General features: G+C 41.6%; 1 long non-coding RNA gene across 6 annotated transcripts in view; it reads left to right on the top strand.

Moving 5' to 3' along the window:
* LOC138689338 (uncharacterized) overlaps nt 1–24923 on the top strand; it is a 138850-nt gene extending 113927 nt beyond the window's left edge. For 2 of the 6 annotated variants that reach the window (XR_011328219.1, XR_011328222.1), the window contains 3 exons: nt 17186–17335; nt 19951–20063; nt 21601–24921. This is a non-coding gene — a long non-coding RNA (uncharacterized lncRNA). Of the gene's footprint in view, nt 1–16291; nt 16713–17185; nt 17336–19950; nt 20064–21549 lie in introns of those variants that run through there. The other 4 variants (XR_011328218.1, XR_011328221.1, XR_011328217.1 and 1 more) reach the window with 4 other exon arrangements.
* The last annotated feature ends 861 nt before the right edge of the window (nt 24924–25784 follow it).

The raw sequence follows: 25784 nt of genomic DNA on the forward strand, positions 1-25784 counted from the left end.
CCAAGGCTTTTTAGTCCCTATGGCCAAGTTGGAGGCTCTTGAGCCCCTACAACCCATGTCAGGACAGCGCACATGACACGCTCAGGACCTGCTGAACATCTGAAGCCTTCACCCATGTATTTCTTGTTGCGTTGTTAGAACACAGGGCAGACTCTAACCTCTCAGCAGTTTGTAAGTTAGCCAATTCTGGGCAAACTCTCAACAGTAAGGCAAAAGGCAGCCCTTGATCTGTTATAATTTAAATCCTTTCTCTCAAGTATGGGTTTCTTGAAAGTGCTTCTCTGCAAAACATCTAAATGGTGGCTTTTTTTCCCCTCTTATCTTGTTTTGGAAAATGGGAAAGTTTCAACAAAAAAACACATAAAACAGCCTGAGGTGAATACATGGAAAATATTGGGCCAAACAATTACAGTTTAATGAAGTTAAAAGTCCAAAAGTCTCGGAGAGAAAATTTTAGGTAAACATGATTGCAATTACTAGTTCCACCTTTGAAGTCTTTCCTGACAGTTTTTTTTCTCTCACACATTAAAATAAAGGAATTAAGCATAAGATTTAAATGAACTAAACCCAGGGCTTTTATTCCAAACTGGGTCTCAGATTTAGTTGTGTGAGTATTTGTCACCAAACATTAGGATTTCACAGTATCTTCTTGCTTTAGGGCATTATTCAGAAGGCTTTTAGGTTTTATCTTTCTTATTGACAGTAAAGTTTACTATACTGTGGGGTGGCAAACAGATTAGGAAAAGCCCGAGCTCTTCCACCAAAGCTGGATGAGGAAGCAGGGCCTGTGCACTCTGTTCTCAAGACTTCAAACACAACAGATTCTCCCCCCATCATTTTTGCATAATCCAGTGGAATCTGACAAACAAAAGACTCTCAGAAGTCAGATGGCATTTAATTTGAGTAGTAGGTAATCAGTGAAAGAGAGTATCCTGGAGAGAAGGTAATTTGTCTTGAGCTGACAATTTGAGATGGATGTGCTGGGGTTATCTGCAGTGTCAGTTCAGTCAGAGATGAACTGAACTCCATTTCTCTTGCTAGAAGTCTAAATCAACAGAGACCTTGGAGATAATGAGGTATTTAACAGGTTCTCTCTTCTCCTTGCTAAAGATCTCACATCTTTTCTCACACAAGGAGAGCTTGAAAGGAAAAAAAGGAAATGACAAAAGGGAAAAGAAAGCAGAGGTAAAGGGAAATTTGCTTAGTAAATTAACTGTAAGAGCCGCATTAATCTAATCTAACTAATGGTACATTTCCCCCCTCAATTGGAGCAGATCGAGGGAGTCAGATAAACCATACCACTCTCCTGTCTCTTGGCTCTGTTTTCCAAGCTGCGGTTCATGGACCACTAGAAAAATACAGAGTGCTTGCTGGAGTCCTTGGAGAGATGCTGCACCTTTTCTTTATAAACTATCGCTTTTTTGGCATTGCCTAGGAGAGTGTATAGTAGAATTGGCCAAATCTGAGTTTCTCTTTTGGGGTAGAAGCCTTGCTATTTTAACACGGAGTACAGCCCAGATGAATTCTGGTCACTTTAAATGGGTTCCAATGCCATCCAATTTGAGTTTAAATATGTTCTCATATGTTAATGGGAGAAATGAAATAAAAACCTCATTTTAAGGAACTGAATGCCCAGAGAAACAGAAAAGCTATGAGAACAAATTGCTAATGATGTTACTTTAGAAAATATGTGAAATTCATTTAGAAAAATTGACTATTTTTTTCGTTGACTTGTACTGAGGAATAGCACGTACTGCAGGAGACAACATTTGAATAATGTGAACCTACTATTTGTTTTATAAAGTATAGGTCTAAATCAAGATTGGCACTATCATAACATAAAGTCTCACAAAGCTTCTAGCTAAAGGTCATGGCTCAAGAAAAAAAAAAGATTTAAATCCTGTTCAGGAAACCACTAAAATATGCTCTTAACTTTAGAACTTTAAACTTTAAAGCCAATGGCACTGAAACATTTGCTTAGTATTATGCACACACTTAAGTATCTGTCCTGAATACGAACACTGAATAACAAAAGAACTAAAAGAACATAGGGTGGCAGAAAGAAAGAATATTATTAAACAATGTTCTTCAAACAGCATGGCTTTAATTTCTTCTGTAAAATATGCAAGTATTTCCAAGAATCTGGCATTCATTTTTGCCTGCCTCTTTGCCCCAGCAACTAAACGTGTATGAATATTCCTACCGATAATTTGAGACCCTGTCTTGCAGCAGTCTGTTTTGCTTCAGAAAAGCAGTATTTGGGTTTCAAAGTGGGTGAAATATCTGCTACTAACAACCCAAACATTTGTTTAGCTCCCTGTTCATACACAGATCTTTGCATTTATACTCTAAAATAAAAAGAAGAAACTCATGTTTTCCTTATGAGTCACAAATCATTCCATTTCCCTATGAATCTCAGGAAGTTTTTGTATATTACAGGCAAACAATTCAAAACAAGACCTCCCATTTTCCGTGGTGTTTTAAATATAGCTGGCCAACACTTTTAAAATTGAAAGTTCTCTTAAGAAATTATTTATTGTTATCAGTGCAATATTTTGCCATTACGATGTGTTTGAAAACCAATTTTTGCTATAAATGTTTTAAAGCAGATATTTTTTGAGCTCTTGTTGTCAACACGTGTTTGTGGGGGAAGGAGATTTTCTAACCAGAGCTATATTTGACCTCTTACATTTTTCCCCATCAGAATTCCCAGGATTTCTCACCATACTGGGTGGAAAGAGGCATGTTCCCCAGCAGATAGCTTTTCTGTGCCAACAGTTAGGGAAATTTCTGCTCCTTGGAAAATTGGTCCCAGCGCATTAAGACTGAATGGCCAGCCTAGGGCAGAGTTTCCCTAACTGCGGGCTACAATCCCCCCAGGGCCACGAAAGAGTTCAAAGGGGGCTCTGAAGTGTTAGAAAAAACAGTGCTGGTCAGCAGCTGCTGACTTTTTCCTGGCTGGAAGAGCGAGGCTGTGGTTTCACGAGATTAAGTCTTCATCACCAATTCTGGCTTCTGGTATTCCCTTTCCAGCCTTTCCCTACTGCTTGTTTCATCTTCCCTCCTGCAGCGCACGGGCCCCTCAGTTCTCCTGGCGTATTGGTTTGTGGCTCTGCTGTGAAACGGATCAGGAATTTGATCCAATTTGGAGGAAGACACACAAAAAACTAAGTGTTTCTCTGCCAGGCTATTTTTAAGCTGGACTTATTCCCCGCTCCAGTTCATTGCACAGATGCATCCATAGCTGTACTGGTGTAGCAGAAGGAGTGGTGTGTGGCAACCCCGGAGCAAGGGATGAGGAGCAGGAACATGCCATTCTGGCAGTGCTACTGGAGGGCTGCGCTGGCAAAACCGCAGCCACAAGAGGAGCTTTAATTACTGGTGGCAAGAGGTTACACTCTCTAGGGAACGACGAATTGCTTTTCAGTGCCTTAATTGCTGGCAGCAGCTCAGTTCCTCCAGTGAAGGGAAGCGAGCATTTATCCCTAAAGCCAAAATGACAGCTGAGTCTCGCTCTCCTCCTGCCCTGTGGGGCACGAAAGGCTGCCGACTCAGGGGGCTGCATGAAAACACGTTTCAGAAAGGGGCCACCTTTTCCACATGTTTGGAAACACTGGCCTTGGAATCCCAAGGGGATTTTTATCTCTGGGCGCTTATGACAAATCCAGCCCAGTCTGATGGTGAGCAGTATCTGAAGCAGAAGTTTACTGATCTCAGGACATTGTTTGTCCTGTGGAGGACAGTCATGCTCTTGTGTCACTTACCATATTACTTTAATAACCATATTACTTTAATAACTTTATGTTGGTGTACATAAAGTGAAACTTTGATTCAAGGAAGCCACTTCACAATCAGAACCAGCTGATGCTGGTCTTAACAGTTTCAGCAAAAAAGGGTTGGTGTGAATTGCCAAGAAGTGGTATAAATAACTTCCAAGACATCATTACAGCACACTGGCTGAGCTTCATGGAGGGACTCAATGAAAACAGCATAGAATTGGAAAGCCTAGAACATGGTCTTCTCCTGCAGCGCTTTAGGTGTCAGTGTCAAGACAAGAAGCGACACATAAAAGCAAAAGTTACGTGGTCCCAGCGCAACTTGTACCGTACCTGCCCCATAGGAAAATAGCAGACAAATTCATTCTCTAGGTGAACTCAGCTTCTTTCGTACTCACAGAAAAAAAAATACAGAAATATCGTTTCAGTGGGGGGAAAAAGCAAGTTAGATGTCAGCTGTGACTGTCAGTGTTCTATTTTTGCTGATTGAATTATAGCACATGTTTTAGATCATGGCAGATAGTCAAGATTCATTTCATTGTAATAGTGAGGGAAATGAGAAGTTCAGCCCATAAGACAAAGGGCTGCATTTTCAAAATATCAAAGCTACCTAGGAACTTTCCTGAAATCAGTTGGATTTATTGCCTAGGTGTGCTAAGTTCATACATTTGTAATATATGCATAAAGCCCTTTGGAAAATAGTATTTAGGTTCCTACATCATTTATATGCCTTTGAAAATTTACCAGGAGCCTGTTTATAGACCAGAGTTGAGAAGTCCATGCCTGACCATCACACTGGTTTTAAATTGAGACAATGTTATATGAAATCTAAACACCATCTTTATCATCCACGTGAAGCCAGAATAAAGATAGACAGCCGTCTCTGACTTTGCCCTGCTGCCTTGTTCAGAGACTGTGCAAGATCACAATTTCCACTTCATGTGGAACCTTTTGTCTGTGGAAGAACCTTATTTCTGCCATATACATAGGTCAGAAACCCCTCACACTGGCTTTATGCCGCATGCTACAACGTCAAGTTTTCCTCTCTGATCTCTGCAAGCGTAGGTGTTCAAGGCTCAGATTTTAAAGTTGCCCATAAAAAAAAAAAGATAGGAAATTTGCAAAGTTTGAATCCTGATCTGGATTCCAGTTTCCAAAAAACCGACTCACGAATTTACTGTTTAAACCCAAGGCTCAAGTTTAAAATCTAAGTTCACAAAAAACACTATTATGTATGATGCTTCTGACCCTGCCAACATGGGGACACACACACAATTCAGTGGTCAGCCTTTAGCCTCCACCATTAATCACTCCGACTTCACAAAAACTATTGCTATTACCAAAACTTGTCAACAATATGAGCCACATCATTTAAGTGATGTTGATGTTGTTTTCCTTCTCTTTTAACAAAATAATAAACACTTATTTGCCATAGGAATTGGAAACAAATATGAATGGTGTGAACTTTTAAAGACCTTGTCCCATAGAGGGGATGTGCTCTATTTTCATTTGAATTGATACAGTACAGCCAACCCCAAACATTCAAAACTCATGAATCAGACTGTCTAGCATGAGGGGCTTGGCTTACAAAATTAATATTTTAAAAAATGAATGGATGTTGGGTTTCCTCTCATTTTAGAGCCTTTCAGTGAACATGGACCAGCATGGCATGTTTTTTTACAGCAACACTGAGTGTCAATAGTTCCCTTGCAACTGTGAATGAAAGCTGAGATTCTTAGAAAATCTTGTATTTTTTTATATATTTGCTGTTTTTTTATATTTACTTGTTTCCATCTACACATGGAACAGGAATTATCTGTGTTAGCAGCTGTATATACAGATGGTCCCTGTCCCAAAGAGGTTACAAGCTAAGCTCAAGCTGAGAAGTGTTTATATATAAACAAAAAAGCTGTTTCATGCAATCAGTGTGAGGTAATGTTACAGGGTTATCTGTGAGCATTATTTCTGAGAAAGGGTGGAAGAAAGATAACTGAGTGGTTTTACATAAGTGGCGAAAACATAAAGACAAAAGTGCTTGTTTGCAAGTTTGCCTTATTGGTGAGGGATGCTGGCATCCCTGTGCAATCAGTGGAAGAAACTGACATCTTGACAGAGCTCATAGGGATGGAGGGTGAAGGGATAAGGTATCATAAGATTTGAGAGATGGTTGAAGATGCTGCTGAATTTGCAGACCTGTGTGATGGATGGCATACTGGTGAGAAAAAGGAGCGGGATTGCAAGAGAAAGCACACAACACTGCTTAAGCCTGTTGAGCTTACATTTATAGCTAGATTATGAGTTTACATTTATAGCTAGATTATTGATGAGGTAAGCCACAGAAGTGTGCTGTAACTTTTGTCTGGGAGATGCATTTTCACAGAATCTCTGTATTTGGATACGAGTCCTTAAGATAAGCAAAGAGGATAGGGAATTTTAAGGAGAGAAAAGAGAGTACAGAAACCAGAAGGGACATGGAGGTGTGAATTCCAGTGCGAGAAGAGAAAATGTCACCCAGTTAAAAAATCAGATAGCCGTGAGGTGAACCAAAAGGACAAACAGGAGGCTAGGACCAGAGTGATAAAAGATGAAAGTAGGAGAGTCCTTTTGCAGGCCAGCAACACAGCTCGTATATGGGGCATGTGAATCGTGTTCTGGGGGGAGGGCACAAAGGATGGAAAAATGTCATCTGCTACAAGCAGCCCAGGCAGTGGAGTTGTTCAGAAACAGGATTTGAATTGGTGTTTCTTGTATAGTGATAGAGAGCTCTGCTCTTGCCCACCCAGTCCAGCTGCCTCTTTAAAAAAAACTAAAAAGAGACATAGTACAAGAAAAAGAAGCCCAAACTATGTGACAGCCAGTGCCTTGCTGACAGATATTAGGGCAATGTGGGTCGCATTGTTTTCCAAAATTCTTCACTTCACCTCAGAGAATTATATTTATTTTATGGGTCACAAACGAGGAATTTCTTTTGACTGTCAACCTTGGGCGCATTCTTCATTGCCTCCTTCACACAGCCCGACCAGGAGGCTAGCTGTTAATGATCTGAGCTATTCCAATTTACACATACCAGTGACTTAAAATTCCTGTGTGTACAACTCTTACTGTACTGTATTTCAGTACACTGCAGGCAAACAATTCCATTGTCTTCCATATGTTTCGAACAACAAACATAAAACAGGTGATTAAACTCCATAAACAAACAGGGTTTTCCCAGCAACAAATCAACACCTCTCCACGTCTGGTATTTGTGGAATTTGATAAGCCACCCACTTTGCTCCCTCCCCATTCTTGTTATGTCTGTCCTCAGCCTTCTTCATCTTTTATCCCCACCCTGCTTCACCCAGTCTCCAAAGGCAGGCATTCATTGTTAATTAACTGCTGAAACAGTGCAAGCAGCTTGGTTCATGGGATTGAGATGGGAATGGAGCTTTAGTTCTGAGTTTAAACTGTTTTGAAAGGCCTAAAAGGCATATTTTCTCACTCAGAAGGAGTGAGGGAGGCAGGAAGGAGTAACATGTAAGAGAGAGAGAGAGAGTTAGGGAATGCAACTGGAAAACCTCAAACCAGTAAATTAAGACACATGTCTTAATCAGTTTGAATGATAGGGTTTTTTTAAAAATCAAAGGTTCTGGTGTTTCTGGTACTTATGTGCTCCCAGATGTAAATACTTGCCTTGTATAATGTTTCTGGGCCAGATACCAATCTCAATCAGAGTGGTGTAAATCTGGAATTATTCAGGATTAGTAAACACATACAGGAGTTATGCTAGCATAACAAATTAGCTGCCTCTGATTGTGCTGGCTTATCAAGAGTACTTAAAATTGCAACAATGGCCAAAATAGTCAGAGAAATTGTTAAAAATTACTCCCCATTCACTTTCAGTCAGTGTTTGCTAAATATCTTGCACTGGTACCTTTAGTGGTAGAAAAATAAATTACTGTATTCCCTCCACATACAGAAGATTCCATCTTGCTGTGCTGCCTTATCTTACAGACTGTGTTTTCTATTATTGACAAAATGAAGCCATTAATACGTGTTCAGATTCCACCTCTACCAGTAATAAGCTGAGTTTTGGACAACTGAAATGCTGCTGCTATGTGATTTTTCCTGTTAAAAATGCCCAGTCCACTGGGATGGCTCAGTCTGGCTTGAGGTTGTCCTCGCTAATTTTAGATGCAGATTCCGGTAAGAAACATTCTCGAGACTTGAGGTCTATTCTGATTATTGAGGTTATAGCTGCATCCACAGTAACAACAGTTGTTCAATATTCCCATTGTATTCTGCCTAATTAGAACATGATCTGTAGTTGTCCCCAGAAATCCATATTGTATTCAGCTTATTTAGACCTAATGTAATATTAATATCTCTTCCATGGAGTATCCTGCAGTGTTGCAAATACACTTAGCCTGTGCTGATCAGAAGTGAAAGCGTTTCATTCCATAAAGAAATTAGGAGCTCTACTGCTGTCAAATTCAGCGGTTAAATGAAGCAGAAACTTAGTTCAAAGGCCAACTCCTGGAAGCATTTTCCTTTGCAACATTTCAAGAAGCAATACTTCCCTTTTGGGATTGTCCAGGAGGACATGCTTATAAACTAAATGCCATGCCTTCTTAACAATGACAAATATTTCATGTCTAGTAAAAAAACCCAGAGTGTGTGAATTGAGCAAACCAAAAGGGAGAAATTTATTCAAAAGATTTTTGCTGCACCCTCTGTCCTGGGGGAAGGCTGGGACTTGGGAAGTCCAATTCTCTCTTATAATCAACAGCCACATGATGAAATGCAGCGATTCCCTTCCTATTCGATCAGGCAGGTTGCCCAGAGGCCAGGTACGTTAGTCCTACAAACTCGTGGATACACCTAAGAAGTCGGACACGGAGCAAGAGCAGCTTGCAGAGAGGCTTCATGTCTCTGCAGACTGCCGTTGCGGGGCATGATCTATTCCCAGAGCAGCATGGCTTCCCCTAAACTGTATTGCCCTGCTGCCTGCTTTTCCTTTTCCTCTTCAGCTTCCTTCTTCTCTGATGTAGGTATAGAGTATAATACCTGCGAGGACCCGGGCACTATCGTAATTGTAAGTCATAATCACCAGCACAGTAATGAAAGGGCAAAGGATCGGGATTTCTGGCTTCTGTTCCCTTGGAGTCTTGGGTGTTCTGCGAGTCTTCTTTAGATGTGCTAATAAGGAGCGAGATGCTGAACTTGAAGAACCCGGATTTAAATATTTTGACCCACAAGCGCAGATACAGCAGATAGTTGAAGGGATTTATCTGGGAGTCTTTTCTCAGGTGAGGAGCAGGCAGGGCAGCGCTGTACCCTGAAGGTGTCATGCGGTTTATCTGCCCACGGCTGCCTCTCAGATCCCCGGCTGCTCGAGCGGAGGCTCTCTTCCCGTCTGCGAGGGAGCAGGGCTTATCAGCAACATCTGAAATGTCGTACGTTTTACCAAGATCTTTTCACCAATCACGGGGGTGTTTTTAATCACTCTGAACAGGAAATAGCATGCTGCATTTAAATACTGTATATAATTATCATGGGAAATATAATTAGCAAGCGTAATTAAATGGGCTTGACTGCGTATCAGACTGTTTCTCGATTTTTCACTCAATCCAGCTGTTTCTCACAAGCTCTTTACTTTGAATACTGGTGGTCTGCGACGGAACCTCTGCACAGAATGAAGAAAGAATTACTTCTTTAAAAGCTATTCATTTAAGCTAACTAGGCCAATTTATTTAAATGCAATCATGACATTTTCCAATACAACCTCCTTTACTTATTACTTTAGATGCTTCATTTTGGAATGCCTAGATTTGTCAAAAATATTCCAATTTGAATGTTTTATAAAACCCCAAGTATATAAAGTCACTGATGGCATGGACTGGCTGTTTATTATGTGTTTGTTTAATGTGTTGCACAATGGAGGCCTGATTCTTGATTGGATTCTCTTAAGTGCTACCAGTATATACAAATACATAATGATGATAAAACAAGTGTGGTTAATTACTGAGTACAATGCTGTTTTATGATGATACTTTTTCTTCCTGCTCAGAAAGGAAGAAAGGAAGCATTCTGAATTACTGGAGAAAATATTCTCTCTTCCCTCCAGTAAAGACCATAGGCTCCATAATACTGCAATAGTGTTAAAAATGTTGGGAAGGCTCTGTTGAGAAAATGAGCATAACTATATTTTTATTTGAAAAACTACCTTTTTTTTTTTTTGTCCCTGTGGCTGCTCTTTGGATTGAGCCATGTAAAATAGCTGAAAGGATTGAAGAGTTTGCTGCCAGTGAAAGAGGCAAATCCATACTCTGCCCTTCCTGTGAGCAGGACGCTGCCCTCACACTGGGGCTGGTGCTCATATGACCCCTTAGCAAGCTGATTCAGCTCCCTGCGCCAGCAAAAACCTAAACTTCTCTTTTTTTTTCCCCTGGGTTGCCTGAGTGAGCTGAATTAGCTCACAGAGGCATCAGATGAGCACTCATGTCAGCGACAGGGGTGTGCAGCTCCGTCCACGCAATGGCTGGGGTGGGGGGACAACCCACTCCCTTTCAGCAGAAGCAGGCGCCTAGATCAGCCCAGCAGTCTCATCTGACTCTACTTATCACTGGAGTCATGTGGTGAAGGGAAAGGGTATCTGAAGATCGCGGTACGGCATCTCCGCAGTCAGGAATGTTTGAGATGTTCCCTTACGCCAGCATGCTTCGCTGAATGACACTAATTCTTAAAGTGAAAGAAAACCCATCACTATTTGGTCAGTTTTTTCAGGGATCAGGCTCATAGCCCTTTTTTGACATACGTGTATATGATTTCATTACATGGACATAAGCAGTGGCAGAAAATGCATTTTAAAGTTCTTCATTCAAACGGCCACGCTGTAAGTGCTTGCAGCCCACAAAAAGTACCCTGTGACTTACCGGCCAATTCAAATCTCTTCCAATGAGTAGACGATTCTATGTGGTCCACAGATAAAAAGTAATGGTTAAATATTTTGTTCTATAATTTTGTCCAATGAGTAAATTCAAGGAAGATCCTATATTCTCAAGAACACTCAGTGACCAGGGAAAGAAAATACTGTAATAAATTATTAGTTCAGGATGTGTCACTACAGGTAAAATGTTGTACTAACTATAATTGTAAGACGTGATCATATTATCATAAACTGTGAATGCGTGTGCTATCAAATCACCCAGCTGTATAAATCTGATTCGTATCAGGCCTGAGCACTGAATCACATTTCTATTAACTTTGCTAGGTACCATGATATGTGGTTTATGCTAACTTTATGACAATTGTGAGAGGACAGGCAATACTTGATGGTGGACTAAGTTAAATGGTGCAGACAGGCGGTACCTGATCCAGTGAGAATCCTGCCAGTGAAAAATTAACCTCTCAACAGACTGTTGAACAACTGAGACCATGAGAATGATCTGCATTTGGTGTCACACAGCTGTGACATTTTTTGATCTGGTAGCAGCACTTCTAACCCCAGATTTACTATAATGTCAAGCCATGGCCTGGGTACATTGTGCAGGTCTCCAAACCCTGTGTAGCAGGAGCCGACTGTGTCCTTTTTATAGGCAAAGAGTGGTTAAAGTAGGAAACAGCTTCCTCGTGCTCACTGGAGGATCCAGGACTCCATACCTGTAAACCATCTTCACCAAACCAACAGGCTATGCTGTATTTTTTGAACTTTAACAAATATTAAAGACCTTATGTCTTACTGAATATAATATAATCTAAAGAAACTGGAGAATGCGTGGCTGACATAATTACTTAATACCAAAATGCTTAAAGAAGTTAATTTCCAGGGTGATAAAAAACCAGAAGTTTAATTTATAGGCATAGTGAAAGGATTTAGCTATCTTATTTCTTCATGCCAAAAGCTACGAATCTTTCTAGTGCCAAGTGTAGGGGAAAAGACTTGACTTAAACAGAAGCAGTAAACTCAATACAAAGTTTCTCCTAAATCAAAGATGTCAGATAGCTTTTCCAATGTGTGACTTAAGTCAGTATTTCCTGCAATCAAGGGAGAGAAGCTGGCCACAGCACTTTACAAATAGTTACCTGAAGAGGACTTGACTGATGCTGAGAATCGTATGCCACTTCCAACCAAAGATGCCTGACTGACCTGATAACCACAGAGTAGCAAATGGCAGTCGATATAATTAGCGCCCCTCTAATTTGCCTGGTGTCAAAAATGCCAAACCCCAAATTCCACGGTTTCTTCTCTAAGCATACAGTACAACTAGTCAAAACAGCTATAAATACATTATTTCCCCTGTATCTGCACATTCCGTAAATAGTACAAATATAATTTTATAGCAATAACTGAGACTTGAATAGCGGGACTATCGGCTCAGATTCAGTTGTATAGTTTAACTTCTACCATTAGACTCTGAACTTGGAAAAGATTATGGAGTATAAATCAATTATTGCTTTTACAACAAAACCATGTACAACAGGGTGCTTGCTTGTTCATGAACAGGCTGACATAACGCTAGCAGCAAACAAAACTTTTCAAGAGCAGAGATCATCCTGCTTCCACTGAAATCAGTGAGAATGTTGTCATTGCCTTTGAGAACGGGGTGACAGCACCCTCTTTTATGTACTTTTAAAGGGACTTTCTTTTTTTCTGCTTTTCTTGTATTTTTCTTTATTTCTTGAGAAATTATTTTGTAACATTGTTTGTGTCTGCTCCTTTGTAACTAGGTCTTTTCAGGTGCTGAGAACCAGAGCAATTCATTTTACATCAGATTGTGTCCTGTGCGGTTGCATAAGCATATGCAAATCAGAAGGGGACAGTAAATACTGGGTGCCCCAAAAGCGAGCAGATGCCACAGAGTTGCCAGCCAGCAGATCTTTCATTCCCTTTGGGAAGTCCTGGAAATCCCAGTGCCTTCTGAGGCTGCAGAGCGCCGGCACATTTCAGTGACCAAAGGGCATCAGAGCAATGGTCCAGCCGTCCACAGGCCAGGCATTGACTCCAGGATGGTAGCTTGTGGTGAAGGACGACAGCGGCTAGATGTGGAGTAGCTTGTCCATTGCGGACATACTTTTTGTTTTATGTTAGGATGAGGTATGCGTAGCTCACTTGGCCAGTTTCCATACTGACGACTTGTTGATTATCCTCTGAAGTCATCAATCACTTCTCTGTTCGCTTCGGCAGGAGTTGGATAGAGTTTTTTCTGGCAGTTTATAACATCCATTTTATCTATCTTCTGTCGACGCTTAGTTAGTGCTAAATTGAAGTTAAATAGACGAGGACAAAATCTGCTGCGTAAGAGAAACTCTGTTTTTTCAGCAACTTAGTGATTAGACCACCAGTCCAGATGCTGGGAGACTGGGGTCGGTTTTGTGTACAAGGGCTGGAACTGATGTCATCCATTTCTAAACTGGTTCAAGATTCCGCAGTATCGAAGGCAAATAAAATTTTAGTGGAGACACTGGATCACAGGTGGAGCTAACTGAAATAGAGAGCCAGTATGAGAAACCAAGGGAGTTGGGTTTTGGTCCTGCAGAGCAAATGCTGGGGAAAACACTGCTGGCAGGGGGTTGCCTCTGCCTGAGCAAAAGCCATCGTCCCAAGCAGCTTATCCTGCCCGAGGCACTCCTTGCAGGGTTTTTACTGGATATCTGGCTATAAAATGTAAAAACTGTAGATGGGCGTATTATAAAACTTCGGTCCCCTCTATGGAAAAGGTGTTCCTACCTTACCTGAGAACTGACGTATTTTCATACCCTGTTCTCGGTCTTCCAACCCGATACTTTGACCTTGACCACTTACCACCAGCAAGAGGCCAATGGTGCTTCATTGACCTCAGTGGGTTTTGTCTGGGCCACCCCTTGCTCAGCTGTATTTGGTTATCAGTGTGGTATTGGCAAGGTCCAGTGAGTACTAGATAACAACAGGGACTAGTAAAGCCAACAATGCTTGTCATATAGCTTACTATACTTAGTGCAGAGAATGTTTCTCCATTGCTTATAGTGGACTGCCAGATGTAAGGGAGCCCACAATGACAGTGTGTAAAGAAATAATGCTAGTGTAGAGTCTAAAAACAATGCTCTTTTTTTTTTTTTTCTTGTGAAAAAATGCAAAAATACAGAAAATGCTTTGTGGCATAACAAAATTGTGCCCTAATATTATCCATCAGATACAGTACCTATTATGACAGAAAATTCTTTTCTGATATACTGCCAGAGTTAAAATGACACACACCTTTGAAAGACAAAGCAGTATATTAGCTCCTCTTGCCTTTGAGAAAACACTTAAGGACTAAGCTGAAATGACAAATTGCTCTCTTGCTAATTATACCTTAAATTCTGGAAATAGTAAACCATTTCTAAGCGTCTGTTAGACACAATTGAAAATTGTTCTGTGTACCACTGTTTGGTTATTTTTACTCAGTGTAACTGCATCAAAAGTTACTTAATCTGAATCTACCCAGGGCAGAAAAAAGGTTTGCATTTCAGGAAACTGTAATCAACATTGAAAAGCTGAACCTGATAAAAAGCCAGGTATGGATTTTTTGTAGGAGAAATACTGTATCCACAGGGAGGAGGTGTATGTGTATGTGAGTATACACTTCAGCAGCATGGTACTAGGAAATGTTCTAATGTTTTATGTTCAAGTTCAAGTCCTTTTTGTGAGTTAAACTTGTGGGGAATGTAATGTCCATTCAAGTAACAAGTAAAGCAGAGAAATAATAACTTTCTTCTATAAATAGACCTGGACAGCTTGCAGAAACCTGCTAAATATTGATTCTGTTCAGGTTGAGTTTCAAAGTCTGAGAATTTCAGTAGAACCTGGGGAAAGCTTTATGAATTGATTTAGAAAACAAAAATGTATTTCAGTTATTTCAAATTATAGTAATTATCGCTTTAAATAATTACGCTAATTTTCATTTAATTGTGTGTTTGAGGGAAGTAACAACATATATTTGTGAGAAAAACACATGATAAGGGAACAGGTGTTCCCCTGGAATCCCTTAAAGTGCTGTTCCCTGTTTTTCATGTGGTTGTCCCTTATTTCTATTCATAAAAGTGGTCATCTTAGCGGAAAGATCAAAAACGATTTTGCATTCAAAGTCCTTACAGTCCAAATCCTGCAGTGACGGAGCCAATGGGTTTTTGGCTTAACCCATGCGTGGGTTATTTTTTGCCAGTAATGCATCTGTATGGTTTGTATGGTAACACCGTACTTCCCATGTAGGCAGGACAAATCTCTCCCTGCCTGCAGAAGAAGGGTGTATTCCTGAGGAAGCCCCTCTCTCCCCAGCATACCACATGGCCGGTCTGATTTCTCAGTGTCAAAACCGGAGAAACATTAATAACAGGTGGGGAAGTGCTAGGGCGCTAATGCAGTTTGAGAAAAAAAATCTGAGAAACTCAAATGTCTGTTTTCTTCTTGTTTTAATGTGGCTGTTGTGTGGGGTTACAAACCCATGTTAAACATCTCACCTAAAAATGTGCATGTCTTGGTGACTTCTATTCTGCTGCTTTTTTGGATGACCAAGTGGCAATAATAAACACAATTAATTTGGGTTTTTAAATAATTTTGAAATTACGGATTTAGATAGAATAGGAAGCCAACAATCATAGTAATAAATGGTTATTCCTCATACAGGATCTTCTCTTTTTTTTTTTTCTTTTTTTTTCCCACTAAATACAGCTCCACAATAAAAAATAAATGCGAGTTTTAGAAATTCTTTTCTCTGCAGTTGCAATGCAGCACTCTTGGAAGTGGATGCTGCAAATCACACGACAACGCAAAACGCAAGGCAAATGAAAAATCGGAAGGATACCCAGTTGCAAATGCAGGGGAGTTTAGGCAAGAAAATGAGATTAGTTGAGTCTGACTTTATCTAGAATAACAGAAACTACATCCCACCTCATAGCAAAACATCCGTGAGGTCTCTGAAGACCCTGGGTAAGGATTTGGTTTATTTCTTACCCAAAGAACAGCCACAAACTGAGAGGGTTTGACCCGGCTTTTCCAGTCCCTCAACGCGTTATTCCAGCATCGTGGCCGGAGCCTCCCAGGGAAGGAGACGGGAAGGAGGGAGAGCTGCACCTCCCCGGGCAGCCCCGAGCTGCCGGCCGGGCTCCCCGGGGGCGATTCCCGGTTACGGGGTGCATAAGAGAAGGGCTGACCGAGAGCCACGCTCTTTATTTCCCCGACAACCGCACTTTTCCCCTGCGCGTCCCTCCACCCGCAACGCTGGCAGCAGCCAGAGCAGCCGCACGCCCTTCCCGCCGCCCAGCAGCGCTCGCCTGGGGAGCGGGGAAGCCGCAAGGGACGAGCTGCGGGGACGGAGGAGCGGGACACCCCGGGGACACCCCGGGACACCCCCCGGGACACCCCCCGGGACACGCCCGCACCGCGCCGCGCCGGCAGGGCGGTACCTCGCCGGGTGCGCCCGCGCCTCTGATTGGCCAATCCCGCGGGCGGAGCGGCCAATGAGGCGGCGCGGCAGGCCGGCCGTTGCCAAGAGGCAGCGCGGGCACCGCGCGGGGGTGCGCGGCCGCGGTCCCTGCGCCCGTCGCCGCCCATTATGGCCCATTATGGCCCATTATCGCCCGGTACCGCCACCGGCGGGCCGTTACCGGAGAGCCTCGCGCCGTGGAACGCTGCGGAACCAGGGCTACAGAGCAGCGTAATCCTGCGGGGCCGCTTGTTGGTGTGCTGGAAACGAAACTCTGCCTTTTCCAGCGTGCGCCTGCTATGAAGTCTTTTTTTTTTTTTTTTTGGTGCTGATTGAAATCATCTGTTTTCGGTTCTCTGACAAATTAATTGAACTTTCCTCTGACTCAGGGGCCTTCTGACTTTTGAAGCAGGTTTTGTCTACATGCCGTCTCCCAGATGAACACAATTTAATTTTCTAGGCTTTAAATGAACTTTATGTTTCCAGAAAGCCAATGAAAGAAGCATTTGTTCTGGTGATAGCATTTCAAGTTTTACAAATATGGCACAAGAATAGAAGCCTGTAAAATGTTGATTTTACTGCAGCTGATAACCAACTCCAAAACGTGTTAGATCCTGAGATGCATAGTACCGATAATGTTGCGGGCTATGAGTTGCTTTCTTTCAAGTATATTAAAAGAATGCTCCTTAAATAACTGCGAGAGCTCTTGCAGAGCTGAGCTGGGGCAGTGTCGAGCCTGTGCCCGTTTGCTCTGTTGATAAAATAACTCCTGATTAAGGCCACGGTCCAGTTCAATTTCATTTCGTATGGCTAAGCAGGAGTTGCAAAGTTCAGCTGGAGTCCAAATCCCCCCACCCCCAAGTCCTGCATCCAGGGTTACGATTCGGGCTCCCTAATGGCATGGCTCGTTCCACCATTCTCGTCATCTACCCTTGAGGACTTTTAAAACTCACCTGTCAAACCTCATGAGACAAATTCTGCTTTCAGGTACCTGAATGTTGCTGCCTGTGATCGTCCTCTGGGTATATCCAGGATATGAGAAGTGACTCGATGCAGTAAAGACAAGGCTGTGCCAGGCTTGGAGACTGATGAAGGAGCACTGAAGGTGCATACTGTTTGCCATGCTCAGCCGAGTCTGTATGTATGCTCTGCATTTTTCAGTTATACCTGTTAATTCTCCCTATTTAGAAAAGCACCAAAGCACGTAATTAACTCTGTGGGCTTCTGCTCTCGTTCACTGGGGTAGATTTAAGCACATTCTCAAAGCTAAGCACATGCTTCCATAGTTTGCTGAACACAGAATTAAGAGAATCTGCTGTTTTTCTTGGCCCGTTTGAGTGTTTATTCCATTTTCTCACTCCCCTCATCCACTCTAAAATCCAAATGATTTGTAAACATTAATTAATTTCTCTTTGAAACTCTCCTGGGAGATAAGGGTGTTAGTTTTGGTCCTTCATTTACATAAAATGCGAGTGACACTGAAAGAATTTTATGAGGCTGTCGGGAGTCAAACCCAAATTCAGTCCTGTGCTTTGGCTGTGGTGACCACAGCTCAGGGAACCAGGACCTCAACCAGCTCTAACTGACTGCAGAACTTTTATCATGGGCTGACCTTCACACCGTTTCTAGTTCTTTATTGTCTAATTTACAGTTGCTACTTTGAAAAGTCAAGCAGAGAACACTGAGTTAATTGAAAGCCTGTGTTCCACTGAAGTGTTAGAAAAGAATTAAAACATAGATACTATAATCATAATAATAGGTAGCTGAAATGTCAACACAAAACCTCAGACCCAAACATTCCCAAATACCAGAGAAATATATAAGTGAATCCAGACTCGTACATTATGATTTACCTCTTTCCGTGAACTGGCCAAACCGGCCCCCCCAATTCTGGCTGCATCTGAATGTTTCAGTCAGCGTCTTCAATTTCACTGAAGTTTTCAATCTGTTGGCAAATCTGAGCTTTGCAGCTTGCACCTATTTTTAATTTTTAATTCAGTTATGTTACCATTTCTAGGACTGCCACTTGGAAGAAATCATCCTTTGATTTCTAAATGAAGCAAAGTCAGCAAAAGACTCTCTGCAAAGCTTTATTTAATTACCAGTAGTGGGTGAATTTAGAGCTGTTCCGTGCCACTTCCGCACAATCTGAGACCTGAGTACAACCGCAGTTTTCAGACCTGTACGTACCCTCAGGATTGCTGGTGCTCTCTAGAGAACAGAAAAAAAAATGGCAGGAAAATGTCTTAGTCGAATGACACATTTAAGGATGCTGAGTGGTTTGCAATCTGCTCGCGTAATAATGTTGATAATGATATTCAGTGTCTTTGCTTAAGCTTTTCTGTATTTATTATGCAAGCCTAAGAGGTCTGTCAAAAACGTAGCTAGAGATTGGACATGGAATCTGCAGCTGTTCAAACTTTTTACTATCCGGCCACAATAGTTACTAAGGCACATTGAAAACTTTCTGTTGTGAGTGTACTATTAACACTTCAGGGTTGTGAAGCAACATGAAAAACAGTCGCTGTTTCAGGCTTTTTCAGGAATATCGTGGAAAAGGATGGCTATATTCATCTGGACCACCCATTCCTATCCGGTATTTTCATTTTATGCAGTGTTGTGAAATAAAAGTGCACTGGCTGCATGTAACCCTGCTATGAATTTTCAGACTTTCATTCTATTGTGGCAAATGCCAGGTAAAGGAGATTTTGAGTCTTTTTCAGTCAAAACTCCCATTGACTTTAAAATTCTCCTTGCAGACCCTTACAGTTTTACTTGAATAAGAAAGAAGCACAAAGTGTAAAGGAAAGGCCATCAAGTTGCTTTGCGGTTCTGGGATAATGATGGGGAGTCATTCTTGTGCCCTAGATGAAGGTTGCTGCTGCGTGATCTTGAAGGTTTTAATGTGCATCTTTATAATGTTTTATGTCAATACCGAGCTATAATGTGTATGAAAGTACATTGAAATAGAGAAGACTTGTTTGTGTTTAGACCTTCATCAGATTTCATTTGCTGATGTTTAAGAATGTCTTTCAGTTCACTTTTAAAAGATCCCTAATTTTTATGGTACGTTCATACAAATTATGTGTATATTATGCAACTCCACAGCAATAGAACATACCATGCAATTTTATTTTACCATAGAATTATAGTTTAGTGTCCCAGCTTTTAATACAGTGAAAAGTATAGGCAGCCAGTAAATGAACAGGTAGCCACTAGATATGACCCAAATATCACCCAATGGTGTCAACTCAAAACAGTACAGAACGTGAAACAAAAGGGATTTGACCTCTCCTGTGTTTATATGTGTGAGTGAAGGACGCTTTTTTCCTTTTTTCTTTTTCTTTTCTTCCTTTCCTTTCTCCTCTCCTCTTTCTTTTTTTTTTTTCTTTTTTCTTTTCCTTTTTTTGTAAGAAGACAAGGAATGTACAGTTTTTGTCAGAAGTTTTACTCCTGCCTGGCTTCTAACAGTTCCTTTTGCTCATCTTTCTGCGACGCTAGGATCTACCTGAATTTGCCTCTCATTTTCCCCCTTTCCCTGTAGCAGGAGATAATTAGATTTGACATGTCTCCCTGGCTGAGATTGATATCAAAACTGTGGGATACAGTGTCAGGATCAACTTGCAGGTAGGGAGAAGCAAGAGAGGGGTAGGCTGGCGACCTGACTGCCTGTGTAATACCACGTGGCCTGGGGAGGTAGGAAAGAAAACCAGTGGAGCTGCCTTCAAACTGTCTTCTTCCCTGGCACAAAGCAGGGAGAGAAATCTGTGCGGGGCAGCTTTGGTGAAAGCACAAGAGCAGACATCTGGGCGTGGAGCCACACCATCTGAAGCGTGCAACAACAAAGTCCTTGATGATAACCAAGGTATTTTACAACAATAATTACTTTGAACTGTGAACCATGCTTCAGAATATCTACGCAGTTGTGAGGGAGTGAGGAATGAAACAGATTTTGTAACTATAAAATAAATTTTTTCTGTCATTCTTGTACAGGTTGTCAATGCAGAATTTGGTCCCATTTTATTACAGAGCATATGGAACCAACTATTACAGTTTTTTTCTTCTATCAGTATATGCCTTTAGCTCTCCAAAACACCAGAAGAAGCAAAACACCCTTCTTGGGTCAAACCTGTCTTACCTTTGTCATTATGGAATAGTCCCCTCAACTTCAATGCAGTTATTCACGAGCTAGCCAAGTATCCTGTGTCCCTTGGAAAAAAAGGAATTGAAAGTACCCGTGATTGTTCCTTATGACATTGGCATATCTGTAGCAAAACTTCACATTTCTAATCTAAACTGAGCAAAGTGCTCTTAAGGTGACAGATAATAAGGGAAATGAACTTGGGGAATCTTGTCCTGGCTTTTAAGTTGAATTTCTCTTCATCTGTGTTCATTCTGCTTGTAATTCGGTTTGTTTGCAAATGGAGCTTGTTCAGGAAGGCAAAGTGTTGATTAGCAGCCAACACTTCTTTAATAACGGAACAAAATTAGTTTTGCAGTGAAGGAGAATTCACTTCAGGAAGAAACAGGAGTAACTTGTAAAGATTACATCAACCAAACAGGAAATGGAAACAGTCCCATGGGGTTTAGGTAGTTTTGATTGCAATGCCAAGGGCGTAAATTGCTGAACAGCTTTGGCTGGCTGGAGCTGTTGTTGGCTTTCCCCATCCTCCTAACTGCTCCTAGGTGTCCGCTCCTGCCTGAGCCGTTCCCCTTACATCTGGATCAAGCCCCTGAGCTGCCTTACCGTGCCTTCAAGGCAAACATGGCTGGGGGAGAATTGCTAGCAGCTGCTTACGGTGCTTAGTCATTACTGCCACCGAGAACCACTGTTTGAGTTGATAGCTGAAAAAGTATTTGCAATGTGTATTTACAAACCATTGCTAGACAGATTTTGTCTGCACGAAGCATTTGTCAAGCAATTTTGAGCAGGAAGTAAACTCAGAGAAATGGATGCTCTTTTGGCCAAGGAAAGTATATGCGCAGATTTGTATATTGTCTAATACGGCTACTCATGCTGCCATAATATTAAGTAAAGGCGGTGCAGCTATGAGATGTAGCAGGATGGATTTTTTTTTTTTCTTGGACCTATTTTGGTGATGGATTATGTCAGTTAAACATTTTGGGAAACAGAAGTCACTTCTCTATAGGAACTTACCAGCAGTACTCACAGCTAAAGCACAGATAGATAGTCAATGTTTGAATGTGTCCTGATGCCAGCCTTGAGTCAATGACTTTTAAAAGCAGCATCATGTAAATGTGTCTGAATAAAATAGGAACAGATAGGAAGCAGTTCCTGAGACTTAAGTGAATGACCTTTCTTGCTGTTGTTGTTTCCAAATGTTTGGCAGACTCTCCTCTGACCACTATATTTCATTTCCATGCACCCCTGTACTTCCCAGTTCCGGCCAGGAGCAGAAGCAGAAGTAATAAAACACCGCAAGAAAAGCTATTCTTGTGATATTTCCGGTGCTACTGGATGCAGCACCAACAGGAAATCTCATGAGAAAGACTGTTCCTTCACAGTTTCCAGGCCCACTTTGGAAACCCAAGTGACTTGGTTGAAATAAACAGTAAATAAGCTTCAGTCAGCTTTGGTGAAGAAAACTCCTTCTCCCAGCATTTCTGGTCCAGTCCTCCTTACTCCCAAGGTGCACAAGCCTCCTGACAGATGGTGATCACAGAGAAGACAGTTCTTCATGGTCGGCTCAAAATAGTCTGAATGTGCATTTCCACCCAGTTATCTAACGTGAAATGAAGACACCTGCAGACATATAGCCCTCTCTCTTCTAAAACGCACCAGTCTTACTTGAGAGCCCACCGCGCTTCAGGATTGCAGCCTCACTACCTCCACACGGAAGCATCTGGTGGTGGTGATTTGCAGCAAGGAGGCTGTCCCCCTCTCGCTTCAGCCCGCATGCATGTGCTCCAGGAGGATTCCCGGTCTCCCAAGGGGCTGAGGTGGTGGAGAGGGAAAAGAGCTCAGAAAAAAAGGGGAAAAAGTGGCGGTCTCACAGCCAGCTGATGCAGGAGCAGCCCCCAGAAACCATCGCAACATACACAATAAAAAACCACTAGCCTTAGGAACATTCATATGATTCTCATCTTTCCTTTCCTGCTATTCCCCCCCACCCCTTGCTGCTTTTGTGTATTATGTACTGTAAGCAGGGTGGGGAAGGAGCTGTGCCTATTCATTCAGTTTGCCTAAAATGTTAGGTTTCGGGTGATAATTCAGTCAGTTTGGCCACGTGCTTGGAACGTTTAATACCGTTTTCTAAGTCCAAGAATTACCATCTAGGGATCAGTCCTCAGCCCACAGAAAGGGGACATTTCCTTTGACTTCACAGGGCAGTGGATCACGTCCACCGTGATCTGCAGATCTTAAAACTTCCCTGAAATGTTTTGCAGAAGCTCTGCCGTTCAGCTTGCTGATGGACACACATGCTGTCAAAGATGATGACTCAGATGTAAACCTTTCCTGAAGTGTCGCTCTCAAGAATAAATGCCTTCCCTCTCGTTAACTGATACAGTATTTCTGGCTCTCCAGCTGTAATAGCAGATTGCATTTGCAGTGTCACTTTGGCAGTTAAAAACCCTTGTCATAGTCATCTGCTTCAACACCAAGTGTCTAGTCCAGCTGACTGTGGGCCTCTTTGTTTTCCTCACATGCAGCCAGGATGCAGGTTTCTAGTGATGTTTGATACTCGGGACATTTGGAGATGGAATGTAACCACTTAAAACTGTTTGGTTTGTCACTTTTGGATTTGCTACATAAGGCTCTGTTAATACAAACGGGCCTGTTTATAATATTCATCAGACAGTGGAAGAAATTCCTCTGATGTCTGTATAATGCAGCGAGCAGACTCCTTGATTATTAACATACTGATCGTGTACTCTTATTTCAGATGTTAGCTCAGCACTGGGGAAAGAGAGCTGGGGGAATAAAAAATGCAAGACGCATGACATGCTTGGGATTTGGTCTGTGAAACTGGAAAAAATATTTACACGGTTAGATCGTATTTTTATGTCATTCTTTCCTTTTATGTAATATTTGGAGAAGCCGCTGAATTTTCAGTTCTTACCCAGATCAAGCCACACCTCTGAGCACTGGAGCAATCATTGCAGGAGAGGGAATGGGAGCAACATGTCCCCATCCTTTCTTAATGCTTTCATTGATGTACTCATTAGTGTTGGCACAGCGATCATCTGATGCATCTCAGCCCTCCCCCAGCACTTCCTTAAGCTCCACATTTACATATGTGCTTAACTTCCAGCACAGGGGCTGGGACGCTCAAACCTTGCGCCTCCTCGTATGCTTCCCTGGACCCTGCTCCTGTCTGTGGTTGCTAGATACGGCAACCTCTCCCACTGTGTGTAGCTAACCAGATCTTCATTGCCAGCCCTCCATAAAAGCTGCAGAGTAAGGAATCCTGCGTTGCTTGCTGGTGCGTGAAAACAGTCCTTCGACCAGAAGTCGCAGCGATCGACGTGCTTAATATTCTCCGGCCAGCAATAACTTTGGTGGGTATCGGTTGCTGCATCCTGTCACCAGTTACTTACCCATTTACAATACTTTCATTTATTAATAGGGCTTTTTTGATGCCTTAGTCATAGAAAATACAGCAGATACTTTTTGCATTACTCAGTGTTTTCATCCCTTGGGTATTCTATCTTCTTTTAATTTACTGTTTGTTATTTTTGTGAAGGAACTTTCACTTTTGGTTAGTTTCAGAGCCCACCCTGGATATCCCCTGGATGGGCTGAAGTACGTTAAATATGACATTAACTAGCATTAATGTGGAAACTTAGAATCCAAATAGAACTTGTCCTGTTGCCCAACAATGAGTCATTGTCCTTTTTCTCTTTTTAGCCAACAGCAGATTCAGAAGCTGTGAGACAGTTTCCTGCAGATAAGAGATAAATCGAAGGGAAACCTGGCAAAAAGATGATGGTCAAGCTGCAAGATATCATTTCCTCCAAAGCCCCTACATACTAATTAACCATTCCAAGCATATTTTCAACAGCATTTAGGGATTTCCTCATCAAAATAAACTTCCTCCCATGTTATCTTCATTTTTGACATCCGGTGGCACAGTCTGATATAAGAGTCAGGGTTAAAAATTCCTAATATTGGATTGTGTGTGTGTGTATATATATGCACAAGCGCGCGCGCGCGCACTCACACGATTGAAGCTTTGCCAGTATTACTTTGGAATTTTAATGCCTGATCCAAAGTCCTCTGTAGTCAGCAAGAGATTTTCTGTTAACTTCAATAGTAGCAGGATCGAGCCTCTATCCTTCCGCATACAGATTTTTTCATTTATGCCTTATGACTTGTTTATAACAAACTACAGATGGGCTTGAGTCATAAAGTTCGGAGTATTCGGTTTAGAGGTTTTGCTTTGGGCCCATCCCTTTAATGTACTGCTTATTCCAGACCTGCCTTTTAAAAGGAAAATATTGTCAGAATGAAAGTGTATGTGCAATAAACAAAGCTCTCATTTCCTTCCCCTTAAGTTTTTTCCTCTTTTGAAGCTGATTTCTTAACTGGACAATTAGTTTTAGGACTGCCGTCGAGTGCAAACTTGTCATACCTGATTTGCAATCTTTTCTGTTTCAAGTGCTATCAATTATTTTCTAACTAGATGCTCCTGTGGGATCAGCTGTCACTAAGAGCAAATTTGAACACAATGGGTTGCTTCCTATTTCCAAAAGAATCTGAAGATTGTCAAAGCTTGACAGGCAGCTCCAGTTTTAAGATGAAACAGATAAGTTAGGTTTCCCTGTTAGGTGCTTTTGAACACAAGTAGATAAAGGAAGTATTGTTTCTAAAGAGGGGATGCCATTTATAGTGCAAATTCACTCTTATTAAGAACAAACTGCAGTTGCTTTAAACACACAGTCAAATACATTTGCACTGCAGAGGTAATAAAATACTTACGAGTCTTTGCAAATATTTCTGCAGACCCCGCACTTACAAATTTGGCTTTCATATTTTTTTTAAATGAGAGACCGAGTAAACTATTAAAAAAATCAGTAGATGGTATAATGTAACTGTTGTGTAGATCAAATACACGAGGTGCTGATTTTATAACCAAATTCACCAACAGTCAGCCAGAAGTTTAATTTATGTAGTTTTGTTTTTGAAGATGCTTCATATATTGTATGCCTTGGTAATTACTTATGTATGTTGCACATGAAGATCAAGTGCGTTTTATATTAGGCATATCATAAGGGAGAAGCAGTACGACGTTTAGGTCTAAGGTAGCAGTAACTTTGTTTTGGGCCACACCACTTTTGTTTTGGGATGGAAAGGTGCCGCTGAATCATTCCTTTGTGCAAAGAAACGTGAGAGTATCATTGAATGTGCACTTAAAAAAAAAAAATTCTTTTGAAAGATGACACTAGATTAATGGTCCCAAGTCTGAATGGTCCCATCTGCCAGTTCCAGTTGTCCACAGAAGAGACTCACTGTGTGTACTGGAAACACTCGTTACTTACTTCAGGAAAGAGAGTAGTCCTTCCAGTCCTTTTCTGTTTGCAAAGTCAGTCTTGGCCATTTGGTTGGCCATTGGGTGTGTCAGCA

The sequence above is a fragment of the Haliaeetus albicilla genome, chromosome 16, assembly GCF_947461875.1.
Source record: "Haliaeetus albicilla chromosome 16, bHalAlb1.1, whole genome shotgun sequence".
NCBI lineage: Eukaryota > Metazoa > Chordata > Aves > Accipitriformes > Accipitridae > Haliaeetus > Haliaeetus albicilla.